Source organism: Sorghum bicolor, chromosome 1 (genome assembly GCF_000003195.3).
Source record: "Sorghum bicolor cultivar BTx623 chromosome 1, Sorghum_bicolor_NCBIv3, whole genome shotgun sequence".
In the NCBI taxonomy this organism is placed as follows: domain Eukaryota; kingdom Viridiplantae; phylum Streptophyta; class Magnoliopsida; order Poales; family Poaceae; genus Sorghum; species Sorghum bicolor.
The window spans coordinates 34,538,372-34,550,330 of record NC_012870.2 but is presented as its reverse complement, the minus strand read 5'-3'; positions in this window follow the sequence as shown (position 1 = coordinate 34,550,330).

Here is an 11,959-nt window from a genome sequence, read left to right as displayed (position 1 = left end):
TACTAGCAAGTGTTGGTTTGGAAGTACTCAACATACTTCCATTGGCATTTAAATTAAGCATGGTGCTTAGGTTAAATAGCCTTCCTTAATCTGATTAGACATGGAGTCTAGTTTGGTTACTGAACTAAAAACTGCTTGAGTAGATATTGGTATATTTTGTGGGACTAACCCCTGCAGGAAAACTTTCAATATCAACCTGGGAAGTCCTGAGATAAACTCACATTGGAGATGAAGAAAGTGACACATGAAGTTTAACAATTTGCACAAGAAAGACGTAGCTCATAAGAGATGATTCATGGAGGGTGCCACAAACACAATGCACAACCGCTAAGAAAAGGAAAGCTTCCACAAGGTGATACTATTCCATCATTCTTCAAGTAAGGTAACATCTTAAGGTACTTGACTATTGCTTTTATAAGCTTCTCCTTGGTTCTAACATTCACATAAATAAAGAGACAAACATGTATGATTTGTAGCTCCAAATTAACCAACCCAACTGATTCAGCATGTTTGGTCCTTTACTCTGTGTTCTTAGTACTACCTTCGTGATCCCACGCTCCTAATCATATAAGCTAATATGTTGCACATTCAATCTTTGGAAGATATAAACAAAACATAAATATAGATAGATTATCTTTCCATAAGGTTGAGCAATCTGATCTGACAAATGTTTCAAGTGCTACACTCATGATCCATCAACTTTGTCTTGCTCACTATGCTTAAGGTTAGAGAAGAACAAATACACTTTTGGTTCTGTTGGTGTTTTCCACCAACAGGGCCCATGCACTTGATCTCTGCCTTGTCTCTATGAATAGGTACACTTCAAACAAAACATGGAGGAGTTTTACAACTCTCAGACTCCACCAAGTGAAGGACTTGGATCTATGAGCACAAACACAATGAGCAGGATATGGCCAACACCGCACTTCGAACTGCTGGGCAATCAAAGAATATAGGTGACATCGTATCAAGAAGTGCAGACGTCAAGGTCCACACCTAATCAAATGATGCACCTAAAGGATGAAGACAGTGAGAAGTCTTGTCTAGAAGATTTAAAACTTTGGATCCTTGTCGGAGGAGGTCAAGATCATCGACTCAAGTCACCTTTCTTGATTAAGAAGGACGACCCTGGTGTTCCAAGCATTGAGTGCACAATCAACAGATACTCTTTTTAGAAGACACTCTACGACACCGGATCTGACGTCAACATAATGGCCGCAGTCACTTATCAGCTCCTGCATGGAACCATGCCCCTACAACCAATATATATTTAGCTTCAGATGATTTTTAGATCATTGACATGGGAGAAGACGAGTACGATCCACCCATCATCCTTGGAAGACCGTTTCTCAACACTATCAAAGCCATCATCTATATTGGAATCAGAGAAGTCCACATGCACTTCCCCTCTAAGAAGGTACGCTGCTATTTTACTAACCCTAACTATATAGTTGAAGACTCTAAGCAGGTCAGGACAAGAAGAAGACAACGCAACCGCAACCAGAGGAGGCAAATCATCAAGGACAGATGGGTAGAGTACGAAGGAGAAGCGGTAAGGTCTGAAGACTTACAGCTTGAACAAAACTGTCCTGAGGAGACTGTAGCACCGAGTCAGGTGTGGAAAGAGAAGATAGTTATACACGAAGAGGAGGCGCCGACGGAACCACCGACTACGCCATCCAGCGAATCCTAGGACGACTGAAAACGGAGAGTCCCATTCGGAGGACTTAAAAACACCGAACGCCTTGCCCAGAGGTAAACTTGGTAGTTATCCTTTTCCTTTCAATAGTTTGCTTAGTTAATCAGGTTCATATCATCTCAAAAAGAAAATAAAAATGTTAAAAAATAGTAAGCCCCATGTGAGTATGCTCATGGCATAAAACCCATAGGTACATTCACTGTGGTGGCATAAAATAAATATGTTTTCATCTTACAATGTTAAAAATAATAAGTACATGATCCTGCTAAATAAATAATATTTATCGAGGAGGCTCAACATGATAAAGGCTAGATATTTATGCTAACACCTAATCAGTTCCACAAAGCTTTGTTGTCTATTTGAGCTCCACAGAATTCAAGGATCAAAGAAGACTAGCACACGGAGGACATCCTAATCGCTGTTAGGGTGTGGCCGACTTTCAAATACACCTCCACCACCTGCTAGCTACATCAGAAGAAATTACATCAAAATCCAGCTTGGGGGAGAGCACCCTCATTTATCCAGCTAAGTGTTTCTACTCGCGTTTATACTTTACTCAAATAATAAAAGATGCATAATCATGAAAACCCAAATAAATATTTTGTGCTTTTATATATATATATATCTTTGCTTAGTTTGCTAAATAAATAAATAAATAAAGTTTTCAAGTTTGAGCTCATGATAAGCTCTCACATGAAAATGATAACCCTCATGATAAGCTCTCACATGAAAATGATTAATAGTTGCTTTGCCATATACCTAGTTTTCAAGTTTGAGCTCTCTCTCAAGTTTAGGCATAACTGTTATAATTTAAACCTACTCTAAAACCTGAACTTGTGGGAAGAGTACTTGATCTGAAGTCTAAGTTGTTAACGGATATGATATGAGAAGGTTGAGCTGCTGTTCATCTGTTCCTAGAGATGCTAGAATTCTGGAGAATTTCATCTTTGAAAATCTTTAAAATAACACATGATGAGTTCCTATATGATGAGAGTTTAAAATCCTACCACAGCCATATGTACATGCTTATTAGACTTTGAGCCACACATTTACTTTTTACTGCTTAAGAGCATTGAGTGTGGTCGAGCTGTGTAGACCCTTAGGAGCTTGTCATGCGGTTAAAATCAAGATTCACTTGCACGTTCACTCATACATGCTGCTTCTACTACGGAAGTACGCATCCACATACATCCACTCATTTCTATCTCCAGATTCACCTAAAATTATTCTACTCCTAATCCGGGAGAGAATAGCCAAAAACATTTTCCTATCCCTGTTATTCCCTATGAAATAAATGCTCCAGTTATTTTGGTTACTACCACTTGCTACATTATTTTAGGAGATGAGTGCTCTAAAAAAAGAGAAAAAAAATATATATACGAGGAAATAAAAAGGGGCAAGTGCCCGGAACCTCGAAGAAAAGAAAAAGTGAGACGAGAGGTAAAAATGGACAAGTGTCCGACAGTAGAATTAGGGGTACAAGATACCCACCAGAGAGAAAAGAAAAAGAAAATATAGAGCATCTCATTCTCCTCAAAAAGTTTCAAAAGAGCAAGAAAGGTATGTATCCCCTCAAAAGAGCACAAGTAGAATTAGACTTTCACCATTGTTATCACAATCATTACCATACATCATTCATTCGCCACACATGCATATCTTGATTTGACTTATTGACTTGTTCTTCTAGATCCATGGTTTGACTATGCAATAAATGTCTTGTAAGTATGTATTAGCTGTCTCCCACCTATGAGCTCCAGATATCAAAACCTTATTAGAATAGGGTGAGAGAGAAAGCAATATCACTATGCCTCATACCACAAATACTACATACTTTGAGAGAAGGCATATATTATTACTGCAAGGATCCAGAAATACCACAAAAGAGAGATTTGAGAGAATCACATAAGGAATCTCTGAGTTTTATTTGAAAATCTGTAAAAACTCCAGAGCTATAGCTGATCAAGAATAAGAAACATGGCGCTTGACTTGACCGTTCTATCTTTTAACTGCTCAAGACACAAGTGACGGTTACAAGCCCCATGGTGAAAGGTAAAATGAGTAAGTTTTAAGTCTTAACAGTTTATTCTAACTTAGAGATGAGATCTTGCTTGAATGCGGATGTACTTTTAAAGCATAAAACCACTGCAGGAACTCTTTAGTTCATCCTTGCTCAGGGACGAGCAAGAGGTAAGCTTGGGGGAGTTGTTGACGGTCCTTAAGTACCAAATATAATCATCAAATAAATAAAGAAAAGGATCCAAATGCAACCAACACCCAGACTTAGGGTTTTATCTGACAGAATTCCACGAGTTTTGGTGTTTGTCTATTTCTGCAGGGGATTATCAGGAAATAAGGAAGAAAGGCCCACATGTCGGGATTACATAGAGATATCAATGCACCGCGCAATTTTCTACCATCTAGAAGCCTCCAGAAGCCACGGAGAGAAAGCAGAGGCCGAAAGGGGCAGGCCCAGGGCGCCCGCCCTCCTTCCCTGGGCGCCCACCCTGACCTGGACTCCGTTCGGGACTCTCTTCGCACACGATGTTCCACCGACCTAAAGGATCAAGGATAACGTAGTACCACATCGCCTACCGACCCAAAAACGCATAGAGAAGGAGGACTATATAAGGAGACCCCCCTGGCCCCTGGAGAAGAAAAGAAGTTATCATAGAGATTGAGGGGTGCCCTCGAAGGAAAACCTCTTCTCTAAATAATATTTCTTTTTAGGCTTAGCAACCAATGTAAGTAGAAATAGATCTTCTAGTTTCTACTAGATTGAGAGAGATAGAGTGGAGGTGTAGATCGGAGGAAGGCCGGCCTGTCGGTGTCTACTCCGAGTTGTACCTGCGGGATCAAGTCTTCTAACCCGAGGCTTGCTCCTAAGATTCTTCAGTAATTCGACTTCTAATTCTAGTAAGTTCTTGTTTTATTGTTCTTTGGTTTATGATTTTACTTTAATCCTCTTCCGGTTGAGATTAGAGTAATCATTGCTAGCGTAAACGTGGTGTTTAGGCTAGGGTACTCATAGATATCCCCTGACTAGCTGGACCGTGGTAGTAGCGAGGAACGTGACATTTCCGAGTTACCTTTGTATCCCACATCTTGTTAGCAGGACGGGTAGGGTTTATAGGTGTGGGTCGAACATCCTTTGTGGTGTCTAGATTCCGTAAGCTTCCCCAATAGAACAGTAGAACATCCTTACCAAGGTTAGAACGAGACTACGGTTGTAGTCTTCTCTATACATCGCTCACATCGAGAAACATTCTTTGTAGCCTAAAGGGATAGTAGCAATAGATTTGGTTAGTCAGATGCACCCTTTCTCCCAATGGTAAAAATATAAATACGATACTCTGGAAAACCTTCCGGGTGAAATGCTCACCGATATCCGTGCGCTTGCGGATCATTTCCTGATTGCGTTACCAAATATCAACAATATCCCGATCTGGTTAAAGTGCGCACCCCAATTCGTAGTAAAGATGTGCAGGGAGTCAATGGTGTAAGACCAAGGTGTCAGGTTAGAGTCCTGCCCTGGCAGATTGGCAGTCCATGGGGGTGCGGCACCGTACGGACCCGCGACTTGGTCCGGAGTTGTGCTAAAGGTGATCCGAGCTGCCCTCGCGAGGTATGTTTGGGTGAGTGCTAGGAATACCCCTCTAGCTGGATAGGAATCGATTCAAATCGCCGTCTCTCCCGGATAGTGGGAACTTGACTCGAGCAGCGGCAACGTAGATACACTAAATGAAACTTAATGGTTATGATGATGATGATGGCTACATGATAAACCGGATATGGTTATTAATGTGATGCTTATTGATCAAGTGGTTGCTATAGAATAGGTGCAAATCTAGGGCTTTATTGAACTTGATGCTAAAATATTGACTAAAAGGTTGAAAGTAAAGACTCATGATAGTAATGCTCTTTTGGCAAAGTTATGCTATCCAACCAACTCCACCAAATAAGCCTTGCATATCCTTGAGAGTCTTTTATTTCTCTTCTGACGGGTAAGTCTAGCTGAGTACATTCGAGTACTTAGGGTTTATCCCACCATGTTGCAGGTGAAGTCTTCAGCCTGCTAAAGATGGTGGCTAACCGCCGGTGGGCTCGGTGATTCTATATAGTGTTCTTATCTACATGCTTTTGTCGGAGCATGTCACTTATGCTAGCAATGTATTTGAAACTTATGTTATTGTAATCATTTGAAAGCTATGTTGTTTTCTAATCGATTTGGAAAATCCAAACTTGTATTATTATTTGTGAACTCTTTTGTAATATTATTTCCGCTGCAAATCTCCGTGTATGTGATGTGTATTTGCTTAATCATGCGATCTTGGTGTAAGGTTGATTTACCGAGGTCCTTTGTGACACTCGGCAGACTACAGGGTTTATATAAGTGAGAGTATGCGCGTGTCAACGTGTTAAACGGGGACAGTCGTACTTAAACTTGTATAAATTGAGCGGTTCTGTCACACCCTAGCTCCCCTTTTATAGTCATAAGGGGTCACAGGGTTTTTACATGTGTTGACTAGTGATCTACTTCTTGTAAATGGTAAAGTCACAGTTCCGACCCTGTGGAGGCTGCCCATCTCGTCCTTGGGGCGTGGCTGACAGCATGGTTGCTCCTGTGGAGAGTTGCCGAGCCCTGTTGAGATCGTGGGGGTCGGGTCGGTGATACTGAAGCACGTTCTATAACAGTAGGAGAAGATAGCCACAGTGATGCAGGTTAATCTCCTCCATACCTCTTTTACTGTGAGGCGGTACTTCACAGTGAAAAAAGTAAGGCTACACAGTGGCCGGGGTGGTTGGAATAGTTGTTGCCATGCCCTGCCGCAGCGTGGAGGTCATAGCGAATGTCACGTCAAGAGTACGGCCATCGTGCGTTGGAAGCCTAGCTCCGAGATGGGGGCCCAGGCGAGGCGGTGTTTGCGCCCGACCCCAAGAGGGGTCGGGCGAGGCGGAACTTGCGCCCGAGGCCAAGGGGTCGAGCGAGTCGGAGCTTGCGCCCGAGGCCAAGGAGTCGGGCGAGACAGAACCCGCGCCCGAGCCCTGGTAATCTCAGGGGTTCACCTTATCCCCTTTTTGCGATTTTTATTTCTCTAATTTGGGTATCCTTTTTATGGTACCCAACACCAACATATATATAACACAAATCAGAAATAGATAGTAATACCAAAATATAGTTCCAAGTGCTTGTTCTTGTTGTCGGCCTTATATGTTCCAAGGACCAGGTGTGTGATGATTAACAAGGTGGAGAAACATGTACAACGAATAGCAAGAGCAAAAGAACAAGGCATAAAACAACACACACTAACACAACTCACTTTGCCCTTCTCTACGTGCTCCTCTAGATATCGTTCCTCTATTGCCCTCTCTTTTTTTTCTATTTTTGGGTTGTCGTTATTTTTTGCGAAATTTTAGATTTTTCTTTTAATTTTTTTTTCATATTTTTCCTTTACTCAGGAGCACTAAAGAAGTAACCACAAAAAGATTTGAGCTTAAACAAGTGAAAGACGTGGCCTATGAAATTTTCCGAAGATTGCAAAAAATATGGAAAAAAATTGAAAGGTGAAAACTTAAACTTCGGAGGCGATTTTAGGGAATCTAAAATTCTCCAATTGGACAGACAGATCCGAAAAATTTTTCTGATTGATTTGATGTATAGAACTTTGAAATTAGAGTTTGTATACGAAAGTTATGACTGATTGAATAATTGATTCTGAATTAGAGGACAAAACGGTCCAGAAGTGCGAAAAATTTGTGCGGCTAGAAATTAATAGAAACAGTGAGGAAAAACACACGAACTGGACTCTAACATGACTTAACCAGCAGCAAGACCTCGACTAGGACACAAACTCAACAATACGGACTCTGAAACTGAAATATGCCAAGGCTATGGCGCAAAAGGTTTGTAGGACAGAAAAACAATATGACACTGAACTTATGGGACGAACACTAAAATTCTAAACTACCTAAAACTTTGATCACCACTTGGTGTGGGGTGGCCCGATCTTCTAGAAGGTTCTAGTAACTCTTGATTTGGTGGATACGAGACACAAATCGATTCGGCTTCCGAACAACACGATTTGAAACCCCGCAATCACAGCACCACGTCTCCTCTAGTTATCAACCGACGTTGCATGGTTGACTTGCCAAGAAGGCTAAGTTCTTTGCCTCCGAATCAAACAACACAAGCAAGAACAAAGAAGAATGCAACCAATTTACAGATAAATGAGTAATCTCACGAGTTGGGGTCTCACAAATAGATGAAACAGCGAAACTATTCTTGACAGAATAATCTAAGCAAAACACAAAACCTAACGAGAGTGGCAGTGGCTGGATATAGAGGTCTAAGGGTCATCGCCACCCCTACACGCACCCCCTAACGTGCTCAACAACGATACACGGTCCAACGGACCAAAAACGGTGATGCAGCACCAAAATAGATTTTAGACGCAGATTTATTTTGACATTTTCTGAATATTCAGAAGGAATTTAGACTGAAACCAATGCGATTGGTTTCCTTATAAAATTATCTTTCCAACCATGGGTGGATCGCCGAAAATGGATTGCGGATGTGTCCTGGGCGTCCGTTTTACCCCTCGCTGGTCCAAGACTGTGAAACAGGCTCGAAGTCGACTTGGTTTGGGCCTCCTCCTTGACTTGGGCGTCCTTGCTGGTCCTTCATACCTCCAAGCCATTCTTTATGCATCCTCTGGTCCTCTCCATGATTTCTAAGCATAATATAATCATTAGGTAGCAATCTATTCTAAAAATAATAAAAAGACTTGCTTAGGAACAAGCTCACCGGTAAATTTAATTGTCGTGCGTGAGCTCTAGTGTCAAACTATTGAATGCAAGACTGAAAATTGGAAGTTCTTATTCCTATCAAAGTATATTGGCAGGACTGGAGTGTTTTAAACTTGGATATATTTGGCGAGTGGGAGATGGTACACAAATCAATATATGGGAAGACAATTGGATTCCATGAAGCCATAATATGAAAATCTTAACTCCAAGAGGCAATAATATAGTAACAAGAGTGAATGAGCTGATAAATCCAGTGGACTCAACTTGGGATGCTAACCTGATCCAGTCTATCTTTAGGGGCATCATTGCCACACGCATTTTGCAGATACCGATCACCCCAGGTAGAGAGGATTGTGTGGCATGGCACTATAACATAAACGGTTTTTTTTGGTAAAATCAGCTTATCATGGACAATGGAAGAGAAAGTATGGAGCTAGAATATTTAGAGCTCCAGAAAGTGGTACCAATAATCAACTAGTTTGGAAACAGTTGTGGAAACTCCAAGTGCCAGGGAAGATTAATTTTTTTGGCTAGAGGGCCTTTAATGGCTTGTTGCCCTGTAAAGCAATCTTGGCAAATAGGCATATTAGTCCTACTGGAGGGTGCCTAGTTTGCAATAGTGGTGCTGAAGATATTAAGCATATGATTTTCTTGTGTGATAGAGCCAGAGCGGTATGGAATTGGATGGAAATTGGGCAGACCATCAATGATCTATTGGGGACTTATCGATCGGGGTCTATTGTTTTAGAAGAAGTGATCCGAAGAGGGGTCTATTGTTTTAGAAGAAGTGATCCGAAGAGGAAAGCAGGTCCAAAGCTTGGAGGTGGGTTTGGCCGAGCTTATCTTAACAGGAGGATGGTTTCTATGGTGGGAGAGAAGGCAATTGGTGCATGGTGAATCTGTTCAACGCCCACAAAGATCAGGCCTCTTGATTATTTCTCTAACAAAGAACTTCAAGTTGGCAGCTGTAAAAGGATAAAAGATACGCCAAGGATGGAGGAAACCCCTAGAAGAATATATTATGTTAAACATTGATGCGTCTTATGATGATGATAATGGTTGTGGAAGTACAGGTGCAATAATCAGAGATAGCTCTAGAGGGATGATTGTAGCAACAAACAATTATATTCCCCACCTGGTAGATGCCCCAATGGCGGAAGCATATGCATTGAAGGAAGGGTTGATGTTAGCCCAACTTATTGGAGGTAACCGTGTTATTGTTCTATCTGATTGCATGGAAGTGGTTGAAATTATGAAGAATGGAGGATTCACGGCTAACTCGGCGGTGGCGATATATGATGAATGCAACATTGCGTGGGGTGGCTTTCAAGAGATTTCTATCACGTTTAAGTAGGGAAGCAAACCAGGTGGCTCATGAATTAGCTAGGCAAGCTTTGCTCACAAAAGTTTTTTTTGTATGTGGGACGATGATCCCTCTAGTTTTATTGTTCCTCTTCTAGAAAATGAAGTAACTTTACTCAATCAATAAAGCTTTCCTATGGGTTTGTTCAAAAAAAAAGAGTTCCTAGGCATTTGGGTTATCCAAAAAATTCAGGTCGAGTATTTTGGATGATTAAAAATTCAGAAATTAGAAATTACTATCTGATTTTAGCCCAAAAAACATTATTTGAGATTTTGGGTATCCAATAATTTGGATTCAGGTTTTACACGGTATACCCAAAATTGACAAAACCAATTATTATGAAAGAATGCTAGTAACATTTTAAAGCAATAAACAATAGTCCTTCCAATCACAGTGTGTTCATATCAATTAACAACAAATCAACTATCAAGTTAGCTACATATACCACAATAGTCCAATCACTGTTGTAGACATGTTCTACCCTTGCCCCGATCGTGGTATATGTAGCTGTCCATCTCCCTTGTGCACGGCGGCATCCGCGACCGTCCATCTCCCGATGTCCGTAGGAGATAGAGGCTCTATAGGCGGACGTGGTGGCACCGACATGAGCTGAGGGGTGGCACGAGGCATCACATGTGCAGTGGTAGGAGCTGTCACAACTACAGAACATGACTAGACATAACGTTTTATGACTTTGCGAAGCAATGAGACTACGCGCCGAATGCAGTTGGCACGTTATTGAATCGCCTCAAGGCTAAGACGCGGTGGGCGCAGCGATGCATGGCGACATGATGCGCTGTAGAGGTGCTCCCGTGACACTGATGTCAAGGAGCATGACGCCGGTGAAGCTGTGCACGATGATGATGGTACTAGACCAAATGCTGGTGTTGCTCTCGGCAGGCAACGCGGGCCTTAAAGAGCTCGTCCTTGTCAACCTTAGACTTGACGTCAACGACCTTAGCATTGAGCTTCAAGTCGAGCAATATGGTGCTAGACTTGACATCGTGGCGCATGATGTTGCTATGCTGGATGTGCCTGAGGATGTCCATCTCTGATGTGAACTCGCACTCTAGCTTCTTGTCCATATCCCATGCAGCATGGAGGCCCATCGTCGGTGAGCACATGCAGCATGGAGGCCTCGTTGAAGTCCAGTGGCTGGAAGTGGTGAGCTTCTAGGGCTCCTCGATCCACGCAAGCCACTGCTTCCACCTCTTGATGTCACAGACGACGAAAACAGCGAGCGCCGCGATGAGGATGACAAGTGCGGCGCCTGTGGCAAGACATGGTCGCCTGGCTTGGCCGTGCACGAGCTCTAGGATGCCGGCAACGGCCTCAACATCCTGGTCATGTCATGCGAGGACGCGCACATGCTAATCGCAGAATGGGCAGGTAGAGCGATACCCGTAGTGCACAGACCGGCTCTAGAAACGACCGTGTTTGTTTGCCCTTGCAGGCGCCAGCCTATGCGGGCTCGTGGCCTGCGCTCACGCGCTCACGGGACACAATGTCGTGGACGAAGCATAGAACAAGGGTAGCTATTCGTGGAGCTGCTCGAGGACGATGTCTTCAGCTCCAACGACAATGCGTGGCAAGCATAGCGGAAGGACACCAACACAGAGGTGCACTCGACATGGTTCCTCTAGTTCTCAGCAGGCACCATCAAGTGGTTAGTGCACCATGCACCGTGGGCTGGCTCCGCTGCTGGAGACGTTGAGCGAGTGACGATGCTTTTGTAAAAAAATAAATCCTGAGTGCCTTTCAAAGGGATATGGACCTATGATATATCACTTGATAATTTTGAAGGTCAAATTTGAGTTTGTCCCAAAGTTTTGCTAGGTGTTAGGCGAAATCTAGGCGCTGACACATAGACTAGTGACTAGTCTAGCCTAGACGCTTCTAGGCGTTTTGCCAATTTATATATCAATATAAAATATATATACATTTATAGTTGACCGCTTGAAGGAGATGACCGCCGGAGAGCGTACTGGGCGGTGGGGAGGCCCTTCAAGGCTTCGATGCGGGAAGGAGGACGAGCTAGGTGGAGACTGGGGAGGATGGAGGAGTGTAGGAGGACGAGGTCAGAGCAGACTGGC